This window comes from Phoxinus phoxinus (genome assembly GCF_949152265.1).
Source record: "Phoxinus phoxinus genome assembly, chromosome: 23".
NCBI classification, from domain to species: domain Eukaryota; kingdom Metazoa; phylum Chordata; class Actinopteri; order Cypriniformes; family Leuciscidae; genus Phoxinus; species Phoxinus phoxinus.
In genome coordinates, this window is record NC_136898.1 from 10649193 (window position 1) to 10666345 (window position 17153).

At 38.4% G+C, this 17153-nt stretch overlaps 1 protein-coding gene across 1 annotated transcript in view; it reads left to right on the forward strand.

The window, feature by feature from the left end:
- pknox2 (pbx/knotted 1 homeobox 2) overlaps nucleotides 1-17153 on the forward strand; it is a 70495-nt gene that overhangs the window by 13694 nt on the left and 39648 nt on the right. The window contains exon 2 of the mRNA XM_079600132.1: nucleotides 2569-2640. The gene's annotated coding sequence lies outside the window, so the exon portion shown is untranslated. The remainder of the gene's footprint in view (nucleotides 1-2568; nucleotides 2641-17153) is intronic.

The window sequence follows — 17153 nt, forward strand, 5'->3', positions numbered from 1 at the left end:
TAGTTACACTAGTGGGAATACCTGCTATTGTCCGCTAAATCCCTTCTAATTCCCAGGAATTCTGCTATCATTCCACTTATCAAACCTCCTTGGTCCTGCCACACTTCCATAAGTTTCTATAAGTGATCTTAAAGAGCCATGATGCCTTTAAAAGCTATTTATGGTTTAAATGCATCAAATAGGCTACATATAGAGTTGCACTGTGTCAGTTTTGCTTGCCATTCATATTTTAAGGTTACATTTTTCATCCAGTTTTATTGGTTTTGTGATGCCAAATCTCATGAAGCAATCTTCCGACACAGACAAAAAGTCTGTCATTCTTCCAGACGTTTTTGACGACTGCTATCAGGCGTTCCTGAATGCAAAGGGCTATTTTCATATATTGCATAGAAATACAATTACGCCCTAATGTTACACACTTTATTAGAGGAGAGACACACAGAATATGAATTGTTCCGTGGTTGTCATAGTAACAGGAAGTTCTAAACCCCCGGCAGCAAACGTTGTTCTCGTGGTCTTTGAACAGCTGGGGGGGCTGTTACTGGCAAGGCATTGTGGGTCATTACCACCTTGGGACAAAATTCTTGCATTTCTTTGGTAAAAATCAGGAGTTTTGAGTTGCGTCATAGACAGTGTTTTAAATGTGTCGATCTAATGACTGTAGACTGTAGTTATTTTTATAGGACAGTCAAGATTGACGAGACAAAAGGACTAAAAGAGGGCTATATAATACTGGAGAAAGCTATCTATTAGAATTGACATTTGTATTAAAATCCTTTCTTGCTTTTTAAGAGACGTCCAAAAAGAAATCAGGCACTGGTAAAAACATCTAATACAATATAATGATATAGACTAAGTTTTATTGTGTTAGAATAATCAGCTAAAGGCCTGTTCACACAAAGACGAATGTTCGGTGCGATAAACACTTTAATTTGAATGAACGTCTGTTAATGCATCTGTTCAGACTGACACGGACATTCACATGCCGTCAGTGTGACAGACTCTTTTCTTTTATGCAGAGGTGTTCTAATCTCTTTTCCATCACACTGCGAAGAAAACTCACCGCTTTGAAACCTCAAGCTCGTTAAAGATGGGTGGATTCTGATTGGCTGTCAACAAAAAATCATCCTGAAAGTGATTACAATAACATTGTTCCTTTGTGTTGTTATCGTTATATTCTCATAGAATTAGAAAGATGATTCAAACTTTATAGTTATTGTCGTTGGTGTGAACGGCCCTTAAGTTGGAGTACTAAAATGACTAAAACTAAAATTAAATGTATTTAAAGCTATATAGACGTATCAAAATAAACAACAATGACAAAAGCACATAACACCATTACTAATACTTAAAACGAAAATTAAAATGAATACTGAAAATATAATGATAAAATCTAATTCAAAATGTTAATAAATACTAAAATAGTGTCTAAATAATTCTAAGATAACACAGTATCAAACTGTAGAGAGTAGCCCAGCCGCATTCATCTCAGTTGGAATCGGGTCAGTCACTCAGTATGAGTGTAAAGTCTCCTCAACCGTCTCCTTCTCTATATGTGGAATCATTATTCAGAGCGGCTGGGGGAGTGCAGGAGGTCGGTGTGGCGACTGAGGAAGGCTGGGATTAGGTATTTCACAGAGGTGCTCTGTGTATTAGAGAAGGAGGTTTACCCTAAAGTTCAACTTTCTCTGTTTTGAATGAGGGGTGGGAAGGGCAAACCCACAAATCTTCTGTTCATCTGGTTTGGAGGGTACTGTGGTGTGTATGAGGGACTTATTAGTGTTTATATCTGTAAATAAGCTGTTTGTGTGTGTGTGTGTGTGTGTGTGTGTGTGTGTGTTTGGTGCCCTGGTTGTTTGTGAAGGGGCCTTGAGCTGTAGATGTGGTGGTCTGCTGCGACAGGAACGCTAATGCTTCCTCTGAGGCCAGTGAGGAACAGCATGATTAGCCCTCCAGCCCCCCGGGGGGAGCCGCTGCGCTCTCTATGCTCTAATTCACTTTGACGTCAACAGGAAGGCAGATCAGGTCTCATGAGGGGGAGAGGGAGGTGGGCTGCGGACTGTATGGCTATGGAGGACTTTTGGGGCTTTGAGAGGCTGCGGGAGGGATTACAAGAACCCTAAAATGTTTTCTTTGTAGTTTGGAAGAAACTCGGGGAAAGGTTTCACACAAACCTATACTGGCGGACTGAAGCGTGGGGGGCTGGCCGCCATGCCTGCCATTCCCGCCCCTGACTTTATCTTTGTTTGCCCACCTACCCGAGCTCACGCACACACACATACAGCCTCTATTAAGCCAGAACAGCAGGGCCCACACATACATATACCTTCCCACGCAATATCAAATTACTTTTCGAATTGTGGGGTCAGCAGGCCCACGGGTATCAAGCAGCGTCAATAAAAAGATCCCCATTCTGAAACGCATGTAGTGCTGGCTAAACCTAAATCAACATATTTGGTCATTTTACAAGTTGTGTTGTAATGCTGTCGGAGTAATGATCTCAGGTTAGCTGTTGGTGAACAGACCATTAGATGTAACTGTACTCAGAAGGTTTCTCTTGTGTTGTAGACTGTCTGGAGGGCAGTGCGCCGTTGGACCGACTCCAACATCAGATGCTCCAATGCTGAGAACAAGCAAACTGTAAGTTCCTAAATCAACACTTTCCATGCTCATTTGCTCTGTTCCAAAAGCTAGTGAGCTGCCTGTGTAGGCAGTATTTTAAGGCATCATAGACGTAGGCTACCCCTGACACAAAAGCTGTTCAGAATTTTAGGCAGCCGTTTAAGATCAAGGTTTTGAAAATTAATCATTAATTGAAACGATTAATCGTTAAGAGACCGCGATCTCAATTCAAACACTCACACGATCTTATTCCTAAATGACAACTATTTGCCTTTCTATTAAACCTTTGACTAATCACAGCGAACATTCAAATTTGTGATGGCGCTACCACTGACCCAGAGAGAGCAGTTGTCATTTATAGATATGAAACCACTTCACAAACAGTCTTTTCCACCACACAGTATCATTATTTATGTGTTACAAACATTCAAATTGACAACAAACAATCTGTCTGTCTGTCTGTCTGTATGTCTGTCTGTCTCTTTCATTCTGTTGTTCATTCTATTGTTTATTGTTTTTTCAATTAATTGTATTATTTTTCCCTACTATCTGTCTGTCAGGTTTAATTGTTCTTCCTTACATTCAAATTGCAAATCTGCACCATTTGGCACATTCAATTCTGAGTGGCATGCATCCATGTCTAAAATACCAAGTTTATTTTGTGCTAAATTGTATGTTTATATTACATACACAAATAGTTAATTTAATACTGAAAAGTGTGAATTTCTTAAATCTAAATAAAAAAATGGCTATTTTACACAATTTTTGTATGTTCTGCTTTTCTGCTTTTTAGAATGTCACATTGTTATCTAAACAACATGCTAATGACGAACTCAGTCGAACTCAATTGTGAACCATATACACTTAACATGAAGAATGCTATTTTGTGGAATGGCATTTTGCAAAGAGTTGCTGCTGATGTTGCTCATTCTCAATCTGTCATTTATGAGGTTCAGTTTCGGTACGGTTGCTAGCAGCTAGGCAGCTCACTGGGTGTTGGAACAGAGCCATTTTGGTTGCCAAACACTTTTCTTGTACTTTGATGTTAACTGAGGTTTCCACAAACTCACCTAACAGCTTTTGTAGTCATGCATAAAACGGTCTTCTATAATTATACTTTTTGCGATGGATTTTTTTTAAAGCATTGATAGCACATAAAGTTCTCTCACTTTATTGAGGAGGGCTGATAAATATGCAGTGTCACCTATCGAGCTGCCAAGAATACGCAAACCTGTGATTTCTCTGCAGTGAAATCGCTCTTCTGGAGTCGTAGAGTTATTCCTTGCTGGTTCATTCAGAATTGAGCCTTTACAGATAAAGTTTGAAATGAATTTTCCAATGCTTGCTGTTCGTCTGCAATCACCCCAGCTGTGTTGTTTAAGAGTTTGTTTCCTCACTTTAATAGCACTTTCTGTTATGTCCTTATAGAGTGCGAATTTGTTCGAAAACACAATTTGTGTCTTTAATGGTTCGTGGGCTCAGGGTGGAATTACGTCGTGGATGAGTGAGAGAGGGCGAATCTGAGGGAGACATTTGTGTGTGCGGCAATATGGAGAATGGTTAACTCTTTGCTTTTCAGAGGGGGTAAAAGCCAGGCAAGTCTCTTTAATTGAGTGTGAAAACAGCTGGGTATCTAGTGCCATTTTCCCCCACAGCAGCATGGAAGTGACTATCTCAATATCCTCCCGACTCTAATCGCTCAAAACCCCAAATTCCCCCTTTCTTTCTCTCCCTCTCGCTCTCGGAGCCCTGCCGAGGATTGTTTTACGCTTAATTTTGTTAAACCTAATGAGATTTCCCTAATTAAATCTCCTCCTGACTGGAAAGCTCTCTCTCTCCTGTCGAGTGAAGTGATTGTTTGTAGATCTTTTTAGACAAATAAACATTTTCGGAGGGAAAGCACAGCGCAAGAGAAATGGAAGGAGCCTGCATCTTTTTGTTTTTTTGCTAAAGCAGCCTGTGCTGCATTCATGCTTTGCTTAATGACTATTCACCTAAATTTTCACCTTCTCAAATGATCAATACTAGTTCTTCTTGTCTCATCTTACAGCGAAGATGAAGTGAATTAACTTATTGTACATTATGCCAAATCTTAACCGGGAGCAGTGTTGGGGAGCAACCAATTAAATATGATGCTATTAACTTTTTAGTAGCATAACAGTAGCTCAGCTACCTTCAAAACCAAGCTTATAATTTAATACACTGGCTTAAAATGAATCAGTCAAATTCTTTTTAGTGAATCAGTTCAATCGGAAAATAATTTTAAAGAAATCGATGTGATCACTCATTTAAACTGATTCACCTACATGATAAATTTAAATTAATTAGTTTAAAGGGATAGTTAATTATGATTTCACTTTTCTAACTTTAGTTAGTGTGTAATGTTGCCGTTTGAGCATAAACAACATCTGAAAAGTTGTAACACTCAAAGTTCAAAGCAAAGGGAGATATTTTCTTTTAAAGAAATTGCTTTTTAAGGACTACAACAAACGGCTGGTAGGGACTACACGACATTCCTCCCGTGTAAGTGACGTCACTAACCCTAAAATGTATATAAACCCCGCCCCCGGGAATGTGATTTATAGATTATCATGACAGAATATGCTAATCAATGACTAGAAGATAACTACACATAAGCTACATAAATTCATCAACTACCATTCAGAAATGTTTTCAACATGGTGTCGCTTCTTCTTGAGTCTCTCCATCTTTTATGTTCAGACTCCGTTTTGAACATAAAAGGCTAAAAGTTTTTGACATTTTCAGGACACAAGCTTTTGAAGCTCCGCCCCCTGTGCCGGGAGCAGCAGCTCATTTAAATTTAAAGGGACAGACACAAAAACGGTGCGTTTTTGCTCACCTTCTAAAAGTGACAAGTTTAAGGGCCTGATCACATATCGCGCCTAAAAACACGTAGAAAACGCTAGGCGCGCAGCATTCTCCTTTTTCCAAAGCACTAGGGTGGTTGCGCTCCGGAGGCGTCTGTCGTTGCTAAGCAACCATCAGCTGCGCTCTCCATTACAGCAAGGATAAATAATGAGAGCTTGACAAGTCATAAAGTTCAGGAAATCCCTGGACTGCAATGATGAGCTGCTCCTCCATTTTTCTGCTGAGGTTGCAACGTAAACAGAAAAAGTGAGGAAGCTGATTGGTTGGTTCTTGTCACGTGACCTACGGTGCGCTTGCAGCATTCTGAAAAGTTGAGATGTTTTTATCTCGATGCGGCGCGGACGCGCTTGGAAAAAACGAGCGCGTCGCACCGCTTCCAATATGAGCACGCATACCACGCGCCTACATTTGAAATAACGAACTTGAGCGCGCAAAAGACGCGATATGTGAACAGGCCCTAACATGCTATATAAAAATATCTGTGGGGTATTTTGAGCTAAAACTTCACATACACACTCTGGGGACATCAGAAACTTATTTTACATCTTGTAAAAATGCCATTTTACCACCCCTTTAAAGTAAAATAAAATCCACAGATTCATGAACAGTAGATGAATCTGTATTGTATTGTTGTTTAATATTGATTATATTGTGTATCATTTTACAAAATAATATAATATTATATAAATACTTTAAAAAATCTATGTATTTACCTGTATTTGTATCTGAATGAACTACTCAAAAGTGACTAATTTGAACTTTTAATAAACTTTTAAGGGCTAACTCCTAAGTTTTAAAGTAGCGTCCTCAACACTTTGAAATGGCAACAACCATGGCAGTGATTGTAGACTGATCCTGGACTGAAAGCCTCTTTTATAGCAGCAATATTGTCATTTATATGAAGGTGTATGAATATGTATGTGTGTGTGTGTGTGTGTGTGTGTGTGTGTGTGTGTGTGTGTGTGTGTGTGTGTGTGTGTGTGTGTGTGTGTGTGTGTGTGTGTGTGCCAGCCTGCCAGGGTCTTGTTTTGTGTAGGAAAGTGCCGCTGGGTGTGTCTGGTCCATTGAACTCTCTGAATAAAAGGCCTTGAGAGTATTGTTGACTGCGGTCATTGAGCTGGTATTGTGGATGCCCCCTGGGAGACTATTGTGGGACTCGACCTTCTGTTTCCCGTGCCGGCTCCGGAAAGCTAGTGCCAAGACGCCTTCACACACATCACAGACACACACCATTCCAACCAGACCCTATTCTTTGCCCCCTCCTGTGGACCGTTGGGCACTTTGCCCGGTTCTTGTGAAAGGTGCCCTCAGATTTTACCCCCTCTGATCAGGTTTCTGCCACCAGTTGCCCAGTTTGATGTGAGTAAGTAGGGTGAGGAGTCAGGGGACTTGCCCTGGCATCTGGCACCAGCAGGCCACACACAACACCTAGAACACTTATTCGTTATTCAAGGACTGACTTGACAAAGCGTCCATTGCGAGGAATGTTGCTGTTGTTTATTTGATGTAGACTGAATTGTTTTATTTCCAGAAAGCTCTGTTAATTAATTTTCCTTTAAAATGTAATAATTTTCTTCATGTCTGGAATAATTTTTTTTCTGTTGAAATAATTTATGCCATACTAGTTTCATATTACCTTTACATCTTTTAAATTTCTAAAGCCATTGAAATTAACAAAACCTAAAATTCATGAAAAGCCATGAACATTATTATAATGAATATTATATTTATACAGTATTATCGGGAAAGTATGAAAGCCACATAAATTAATTAATGAGAAGTATTGGAATATCAGTAAGTGGAGTGCTGTATTATTTATTGTTGTTAAGACAGCAATTTGATCTATTGGGATTCAGTTACTGTATATATTATTGATTAATATGTATTTTTTCTGATGAATCTTGCACAGGACCTGGGACACTTATTAAGGGGATTATTCACACACAAAAAAAGAAAATTCTGTCATCGTTTACTCACCCTCATGTCGTTCCAAACCCATAAGACTTTCTTTCATCTTATGTGTTCCAAAAACTTTCATCTTTGGAACACAAATTAAGATATTTTTATGAAATCTAAGAGACCTCTGTACCTCCGTTGAAACTAAAACTCTGAAACTTCAAAATATCCATAAAGAGATTGTAAAATAAATCCATATGAATTGAGCTCAGGTCTATTGAAGAGACAAGATCGTTTTATATGATGAACAGATTTAATATAGGCTTTTATTGACATATAAACATTGATCAGCGGACAAACAGAAGCTCTGTCATGACAACTTTTTGAGTGTTTGGTAATGGATTTGACAATATTGATATATTTGGTCTTGGTGGAATAGTTCTGCTACGCTGCTGCTGCTGTTGGTTATTGTTGCTGCTGCTGCAGAGCAGGTACGGGCCTTACTCAAGCAAGCACACTTGAGTTTCCGTTTACCAAAATGAAATGCATTGTTCGCTGATCAATGTTTATGTGTGGATAAAAGCATAAGTTAAACTAAATTAAATTAAGTTTTGGGTGAATAAATGTTAAATGGAGGGACCGAAAGCTCTCAGATATCATTCAAATTATCTTCATTTGTGTTCCGAAGATGAACGAAAGTCTTGTGGATTTGGAACAACATGATCCAACTGATGACATAATTCATTTCTTTTTTGGTTAAGGTCAATTTTGATTTCATGTTGCCTTTTAATAGTGGATATAAATTTTTTTATATAGCATCAGTTTACATGGGCATTAACAGTACAGTACCTTGTGTCATCGAGGAGTTGATTAGTGCAATTCCTTTTGCTCTTCTATAACAATCTCAACCTCATCATCATCATCATCTCCACCACCCCTGGCCTTCACCCCGAGTCTGTTCCTCATCAGCCTCGATTAGCATTATGTTGATTTAGCCTAGCAGCCCCCACCAACCAAATGGAGGCTTATTAGTTTGAATATTTTTTTTTTTATTTATTCCCGTTTTCTTGGGGTCCCTGTCGGCATTTCCAATTACTCTCGCCGTTCGGCTGTAATTGCCTCCGTGCTAATGGCTGCCAGACAATTGTGCTAAATGAGGTGAAGGCGCGAGGCAGCGAGCTCGACTTCATTAAGAGCTAATGGGATTTTATTGGGGGGACTGAAGACCCAGCTCATCAAAAAGGAGAGATGGAAGGAAAACAAAACAGATGGAGGAGAAGAGGCTGAGAGAGTTTTATAGGCGTTTTCTTCAGTGTCTGCTTGTCTTAAGTTATGTCGGACAGGAATGTGCAACCCTACTGTTTTACTGTTAGAAACACATGCACACACACACACACACACACACACACACACACACACACACACACACGCACACACACACACACACGCGTGCACGTATCTGTCTTTTTCTCGATCACAAGATACATGCAAAGACGTACGCGCTCCACTAAGCAAACATCCACTCACGCATATAACAGATAGATACATGTATAAACACATTAAAATTCAACATAACATTCATGCTTGAAAAGATGAAAGAGAAGAAATTACAGTGAAGATTTGATGATAATCTATGCATGTCAGTCTGATTACACAGATTTCTTAGATAACATAAATCGAGTGCCAAACTTTGTGCTTGAAAGTGTGCACCACTTCTGGTTGAAAAAGTATTTGCTTGACTGTAATCTAAAAAAAATAATCACATTTCCCAGATTTCAGTTCTTAGTTTTTCATAGCAGCATTTATGTCATGAGCAAATTGTTTGATGTCGTTTAGATATGATAGATGCCAAATGTCTTCATGTCTGAATGAATGCCATATAGATGTAAAACAGATCTTGAAATCTCCATCTATAAATCAGAAGAAAAATGTAATGTTCATTTAAAACTAACCCATGAAACACTGAAGTGTTTGTTTATCTCTTATGTGTTTATCTCTTTCATTCCGGCTGATTAATATCTGTGTGCAGAGAGTGACAGAAAGTATTTTTGATGGCTAATACTAATAGAAACAACCTGACATAGATAGCAGTTCCATAGTGGGTGGTTTAACTTTCTTTTGTAATCCTGTTCTGCTTAAAACAAACCTGCTCTGTTAGTGTTTTCAGGGTTTGGCTCTACAGAATGTTTACTGAGAACAGATGCTTTTCTAACTTTTTGAAGACTTTAGCTGTGTAAACTTGGATTTGTCGTTTACCATTTTTTTTGTATCTTAATGTCTGGCACTTTTACTTTAAAAATACCACAGTTAATTAAAATATGACCATAAACTAATTGTTTTTGCAATTAACTATATAAATATAATTTTGTATTATTATTATTATTTTCACATAATACATTTAAGACCCCATTAAATGGCATGACGAATGCAATTTCCCCCCTGTGTGAACAAGTTTGGGCAGAACCCATTTAAGTCACATAGGCTTCATTTAAGTTACAGCCATGAACATGATTTGCTTCTTGCTATTCGGGCGGGAAATACTAGAGAGATTTGATTGGACAAAAGCTGTAGTGCAGAATGAGTCATCAACATTTATTACACTAGAAATCAAGCGTTGCGTCATTTTTGGCAGGTCATGTTAGTCAAGCTCGCATCAGCTGACTCTCAGCTGATCCACGTCTAACTATAGGAATACGATGCCTATCACTGTATACATATAGTTTATACAGTATTTAAGCTCCTTCAGTATTACCAGCAACTATCACGTTTCTCTGGAGCTAATTACCCTCCTCCATCCCCAGCTCCTCCTCTCGTCAGTCAGGATTTGACATTCTGATTACCCTTGAATCAGAATAAATTCTCGAATTATGTTGTACTTTAAAATCTTGAAGTAATGATATCTGCAATACCTTCATGTTGGAACCATGTTGGACGATAAATTCGACGATAGTGGTCCAGACAGAAATACTGTTTTTATTGTATTGTATTTTTTTTACTTTTAGGAATACACTTGCATATGGACTAGCATTAAAGCTAGTAAACATTGACTAAAAACAGCAGTACTCTCATCTTGATTTTATGGGGTCTAATCAATCATAATATCATAAAAATGTAACTTTTTATCAGGGACCCCCATGTATTAATATTCTTGCTGGTTGACAAAGTTCAATTTTAACAGTTGATGAGAATATTCTACTCAGGAAAATCCTATAAAACTTATTTTTTATATTGGGGATACTTCTCTCTTGTCAGAGGAAGTACTATTCTATACTGTACTGTATTTAAGAGCACTTAGCTCTACCTGTGACCGCTGTATACAGATTTGTGTGCTTATCCACAGGGCAGCTGCTAAACTGACTCAGAGACAGTGTTACCGTGTAATCAGCTTATCTCCGAGGTGGAAAAGAGAGGAAAATCTATGCCCTGGCCTGATTAGATAAAAGGCATAGCTTCCAGCCATAACATCTAACCAATATGACATCGGATAGGCTCTGGCAATGAGAAAAATAGGGCTCTGGTTTTGTCATCCTCTGTTTCTTTATTTATTTACTGTAATTTTAGATTTTACAGGGGAACATCTGTTTTGATTTGAATGTCGGATAACGACGGTTTAATGGATCATGCTATGGATAGAGTGAACAACCGTGGGACGTTCGTCATTGATGTGGATGGCTTGAGTCACTGCTCTGGTTTTTTGGAAATAGTGTGCCAGGAAATTTAAGAGTCAGAGTGAATGGGAGAGTTTTGGTGAAAGATGGACTCAATGAGTGAATACAAGCGACTTCTATGATACATACAGTATTGACATATTCCATGGTAAAAACAATTTCTAATAATCACGACTGACTTGATTGGATCATGGATGTTAAGTTGTACTATGTGAGATATAATTAACAGTCACAAAATGGTGAATAAATAGAAGTGTAGATTTGATTTTTATAATAATATGAGACATAGAACTAGCACAGCTGGAGGTAATTGCTGGCCAAAAGTCAATTAAACAGTTTAGTGTTCATTATTTAAAGAAATTTGATTATAGAATACTGCAACTGACTAATCAGAATCAAGTATTCCAAAAAGAAGCGCAATAATGCTGTGTAATATTACTTGGTTACATCAGCAGAAAAAGTTATTACATTTTGATGAAACTTTATGAAAGCAAGTGTTTTTGCTCTTTAAAGTAACATGCACTGATGAATCATGCACAAGACCAGCAACATTATTAAGAAAGCAAATGGAGTCAATTTTGTTTTTATGTTGTTTTTAACCAGAAACAGGCCTTAAATTTAATTATCTGCTCCTATGGATATATTTTTTCGTAGATAGTGATAAAGAAATGAGAGAGGGAGTGACTGAATGAATGGGTGAGTCAGAGAGAGGAAGAAAGAAAGTAACCCTGTCCCGGTGCTAACAGCTGTGTTGCAGCTGCCAGTGGCTCCTGCTGAGGGTGAGCAGCTCAATTCTCCAGGGTCAGATCTGTGGTATGGCGGTATCCGTGGCAACGGGCTTTGGGCCTGTGCGGCAGGAACAATCCTGCCTCTGAGACCCGAGCGCTGGGCTCTGAGCTCAACACACCGGAATGTTTTACACCAAGAGAGGGAAAAAGAAGCAGAGGAAGAGGGTGAGGGATGGAAACAAAGATGAGGTAAAGAGAGAAATGAGTCAAATGCGAGAGAAAGAGGGGTTGAGAAAGATCAGTGACCCTTTAGGAAAGTTACAAGATATTCCCAAAAAAATACATTTCTCAAATGACAACAGTCGTGATTATAATTTTGAGCAAAATAATTGTGATTATCAATCGAACTAATATGCACTGATGAAATTGTGACTGAGTTTTCCTTGACTAAAACTACACTAAAATGCCCAGGCATTTAGTCGACTAACGGTACGTTTACACGGCAACGATATGCTTAAAACGGAGAGTTTTTTCCTTTGAGTTTTCCGCGTACAGACGACACCATTGTCAAAACGATCCCCATTTACACAGATCCGCGAAAACGACTAAAATGCTGTATTCTGCTGCCAGGCCATTAGATGACGATGAAACACTAAGGGCCCTATTTTAACGATCTAAAACGCAAGTATCAAACGCGAAAAGCAAGTAACTTTGTGGGCGGATCTCGGATCTCGCAAATCTAAAATGGGTTGTTCTGAAGTAGCTATATTACTCATAGGTGTGGTTTGGGCGTAACGTACAATAAACCAATCAGGGGTGCGTTTCCCGAAAGCATCGTTTGCCAACTATGGTCGCAAGTTCCGTCGTTATCAGGATAGTTCAACGATTTGGTGTTTCCCGAAACCATCGTTCCAACGAACGTTCGCAAACAGCATTGCAAACTTGTGTGGTTGGAACGACAGCTCTCGAGCTGTGGTTAGAAGCATAGTTTCTAGTTTACATGAGATATAGACTGAATAAATCCTTATCTTTAGCAAAATAAGCAAGCTGACATTCAGTACAACCCGTGTTATTTATTTAGAATACATATAAATGTAATTTACGTCTTTTAGTTTGTCAAGAGATTTAAAACACCGTTTTTGAAGACTGCGCATGTGCGAACCTGCTCTACTATGTAAGAACGAGCCAAATATTGAGTCTGGTAATAAAGCAGAATAACTGAGAAAAATTAGAAATGGTCTTCAGATGCCATGTCTGTAACTTATATGACAAAATCTAGCGTTAATTCGATCTCAAACAGATTAATTAAAATAATTTATTAGTCCACCACGTGCGAGACGTCATAAACCAACGTGGTTGAACGATACTTTGCAACATACGGTTTCGGGAAACAGTCGTGACGAGCTAGTTGATTTCTCCAACGATGCATCATACTATGGTAGTTAAGCAGTGAGCTATATAGTTGTACGGGAAACGCACCCCAGAGCGTCATCTCACATTCCCTTTAAGAGCAGGCACGCTTGTTCCATGGCAGATTGCTATTATACGGGCGGATTTGCCAGGCGCACGCAACTTACACGATGGTAAAGGAGATTTCGCAGTCTTCAGAATTTTGTTTCCTGGTTCTTGACAGACAACCCACTTTGTCAGATGTCCTTATATACCTGTGCATTGGCACCATTGATCGAACAGGTTTGATCCGTCATTACTACAATTAGCATGAATAATTTGGGTAAATGTGTAAGCTAGATGTATGCCTATTTTTTCACATCTTCATGGACACCACAATGATTTCCCTCGTGTAGTAATATTTTTCCTTGTAATTATGTATGGTTTGCAAAAATGGCAACTGCTGCGTCTGTGTAGATGAGAGAAGCAAAGTCTACATTATGGCCAAGCATGCGCCCTTAAAATAGCATCTGAATAACGCGCCACTGACTTTAGACTAGGTTTTTCCTGGTCTGTGGCGGAATTGTTTTCTGAAACTGCAAAATAGCACCAGTGAACGTTTGCGCCGGAACACGGCGCCTCTTTCCGCTGAATAATGGCCCCAACTTGACTAAACAAAAACATGACAAGGTTGACTAAGGGGCTTACAGCAACTTTTTCAACTGAAGCCAATAAACCTTTTATGCGTTTTGGCCGTTCGTTCACACAACAATGGTGTTTTGGGTGCCTAAAAACGCAAACTTTTGAAACTGGGTTTCAAAGTGCAAGTTTTTGAAAATGGTCTCCGTGTAAACAACAAAAACGTGAATCTCTGAAGACGATGACGACATACACATGCATCGCCATCTAAAGGCCTGGCAGAAGAATACAGCGTTTGCAGTCGTTTTTCGCGGATCCTTGTGTGTGGGGATTGTTTTGACAATGTTGTCGTCTGTACGTGGAAAACTCAAAGGAAAAAGCATATTTTTGTCGTGTAAACGTAACCTAAATGTGATACAAACTAAAAAGAAAATGTGATACAGGACTAAGACTAAATTAAATAATAGCTGATGAAATTAACATTATCTAAATGTAAGAAAATGTTACATACACTGATGTGACTTATCTAGGTTTTTTCTCTCAAAAACTATATAAATATATATTTCCAGGAATAAGTTTTTGAGAAATAAGTAGAAAATAACCTGCAGGAGAAGAAAGAGGACAGGAAGTAGAACTTAAAAGTAACTGAGACGCATAGGGGTCAAACATTGGAAGTTAGACCGAAAAGAGTGGTCCGGTCTGAGAAAGAGAAAGGAGAAATAGAGCAATATGATCTCAGCCAAACAGAATAGTGGTTGTCAAGTTAACAAGTCTTTCACTGTCCCCTAAAGCAAGGCGGATGGAGTCGGTCTTATCTCCTGGCTCCAGCTCCGGCCCACAGCAGTCTGGCCCATAGAGCTTCCCTCAGCCTGAAAACATCGTTTTAAATCCGAAGCTTCATTAAAAAAAAATCATCCTGCAGCATCCACAATGATATTAAATATATTAAACAAGTATCCAAAAACCTGCCATGCTCATTTCAACAAACAATGAATGGAGTGAATTCATTAATCACTAAACAGTTGTGACACATTTGAACACAGAATTTCGACAAAAAATCCTAAAATATACAGTTATTGGTATCATTTGATATTGGATATCATATTTCATTAAGAATGCCCATTTACATTACATTTTTTTACATAAATATTATGTTCGCCGTCATCTAACACTCACTTAAAAATAGATTTTACTGTAATAATACTGTTAAATGTAATCTTAAGCAATTTTCAAAAGGAATATCTATGTTTCACACTGTTCATTACAATATTGTGATGCCTAAATTCAAAACCTAAAGTTTAGGTTTTTATTTTGGTAACACTTTAGAGTCTCACTATTACTAGTTACTTATTAGCATGCACATTTCTAGGACATTGGCTATTTATTAGTACTTATAAAGCACATATTAATGTATTCTTTACATATTCTTCATCCCTTAATCCTACCCAATACCTAAACTTAACACCTTACTAACTATTAATAAGCAATAATTAGGAGTTTATTGAGGTAAAAGTCATAGTTAATAGTGAGAATTGGACCTTAATATAAAGTGTGACCGATTATCAGCCATAAAAAATAATGATTTCCTTATCTGTATCCATCAGAGGTGGCAGTAAAATATGTATTGTCTACAACTTTTTAAAAATGTATTTATGAAAATAAAATTATAGTATGTGGTATGGCATTCCCTGTAGTATTATGAAAACAATTTAAAAGAGCAATATGTGTAGTTTTATTCGTATAATCTACATAATCTATACCATGTTCACAGCATTAAAAAGTTGCTTTGAAATCACAGCGTCTCACATCATCTTGCAGTTATGAAACAGCCATTGTCCTCTGTTAAAGACAGTTTATTTTTGAAGTCACACATTATAGCTGAATTTATAAATCTGCCACCCACAGTCCTTCTGGCCGGCCCTCAGCGACCAGCTGCCTCCTGCTTGGCATTGTCTATATATTTCATACTCAAGATTGCATTTCCATGAGGAGCTGACAAAGTGTTGATGAACTAAGAAGAGACACGCATTATCACCCTAGCTGGGTCGAGCGGGCACGAATAAGTTCAGCTACCATCAGATTGACAGCAGAAGTCTGTGTATTAATATTCATTTGAGTGCTAATGGAAGTTATTTAGATGTTGTAAACATCATATGTGAGTTTAACATGCATTGTTAGTCATGTCAGTTTGTCTACATGAATACTAATATGATTAGACGAGAGTTTAAGGGACAAAACAAGCAACATTTACACTTAAACAACCGTTTCCTGTGAGTATTCTGTCAGAGCGATGACGGAAATATGTACAGAATGATGTGCGTTTGGGGGGTGCAGCGAGAGTTTCCATGGCAACAGGATTCCTGTGAAAAGGTCAACGTGGAAGGCAGACTTGGAAAAGCACAAGAGGATTATTGGGGATTTAGCGGCGAGTAAAATCATTTTTTTTATTCTCTTTTTATGTATTTTTCTGTCCTATCTGAATGACGATAAAAACACTGGATATGAATAGTGCAATTATATTGCTCAAAAAAACGTCTCGCTCTCCTTTTTTATGATTTCTTGCCTTGGTCCTTTGAAGTGAAATTGAAAAGAGAAAGAGTGGTGGACGGCGGTGGTGCTCGGCTTTGTGCTTGGAGCTGATACGCACTCTTCTGCCCCCTCAATCACTTCTCTCTCTCTCTCTCTCTCTCTCTCTCTCTCTCTCTCTCTCTCTCTCTCTCTCTCTCTCTCTCTCTCTCTCTCTCTCTCTCTTTCTCTCTCTCTCTCCTTCCTCCCCCCCCTTCCCTTTCCACTCACTTTAATTAAGTCAGCCTCCCTGGCATGGCTGCCAAAGATAATTGGAGTGGGTTTTGGATGGCATTTACTCGAAATGTCGCCTGTTTCCTTCTTTTTTTTAAAATTCCTCGTCCCTGCCACGTTCACTAATTTTCTCCCTCTCTTCTTGTCGTTTATGAGATAGGGATTAACCTGAGGTGTGCGCCGTGCAGGTGTGCTTCACAGACGGAAGACAATTTATTAGCCAACTTTGTGGGCGAAGATTCGTTTTCTTTAACTTGCTTTTAGAATTAGTTCTATTTTTGGAGCACTTGGAGGAACTTTTATGATAGGCTACATTATAATCAAGCAATTAGCCATGCAAACTTCATTTACATTTTCTGCATTTACCTTTTTTTCCCCTTCACTCTTAAAAAAAATATTTTTTAAAGACTTCAAAAATATATTCAGGATATTTATTTATTTTTTACTGTACAATGTGAGTGAGTTGGTCATATATGGTTCTTTGTAGATTCTCGATTCAATAGGTTGTAATGTTTGTATCAGT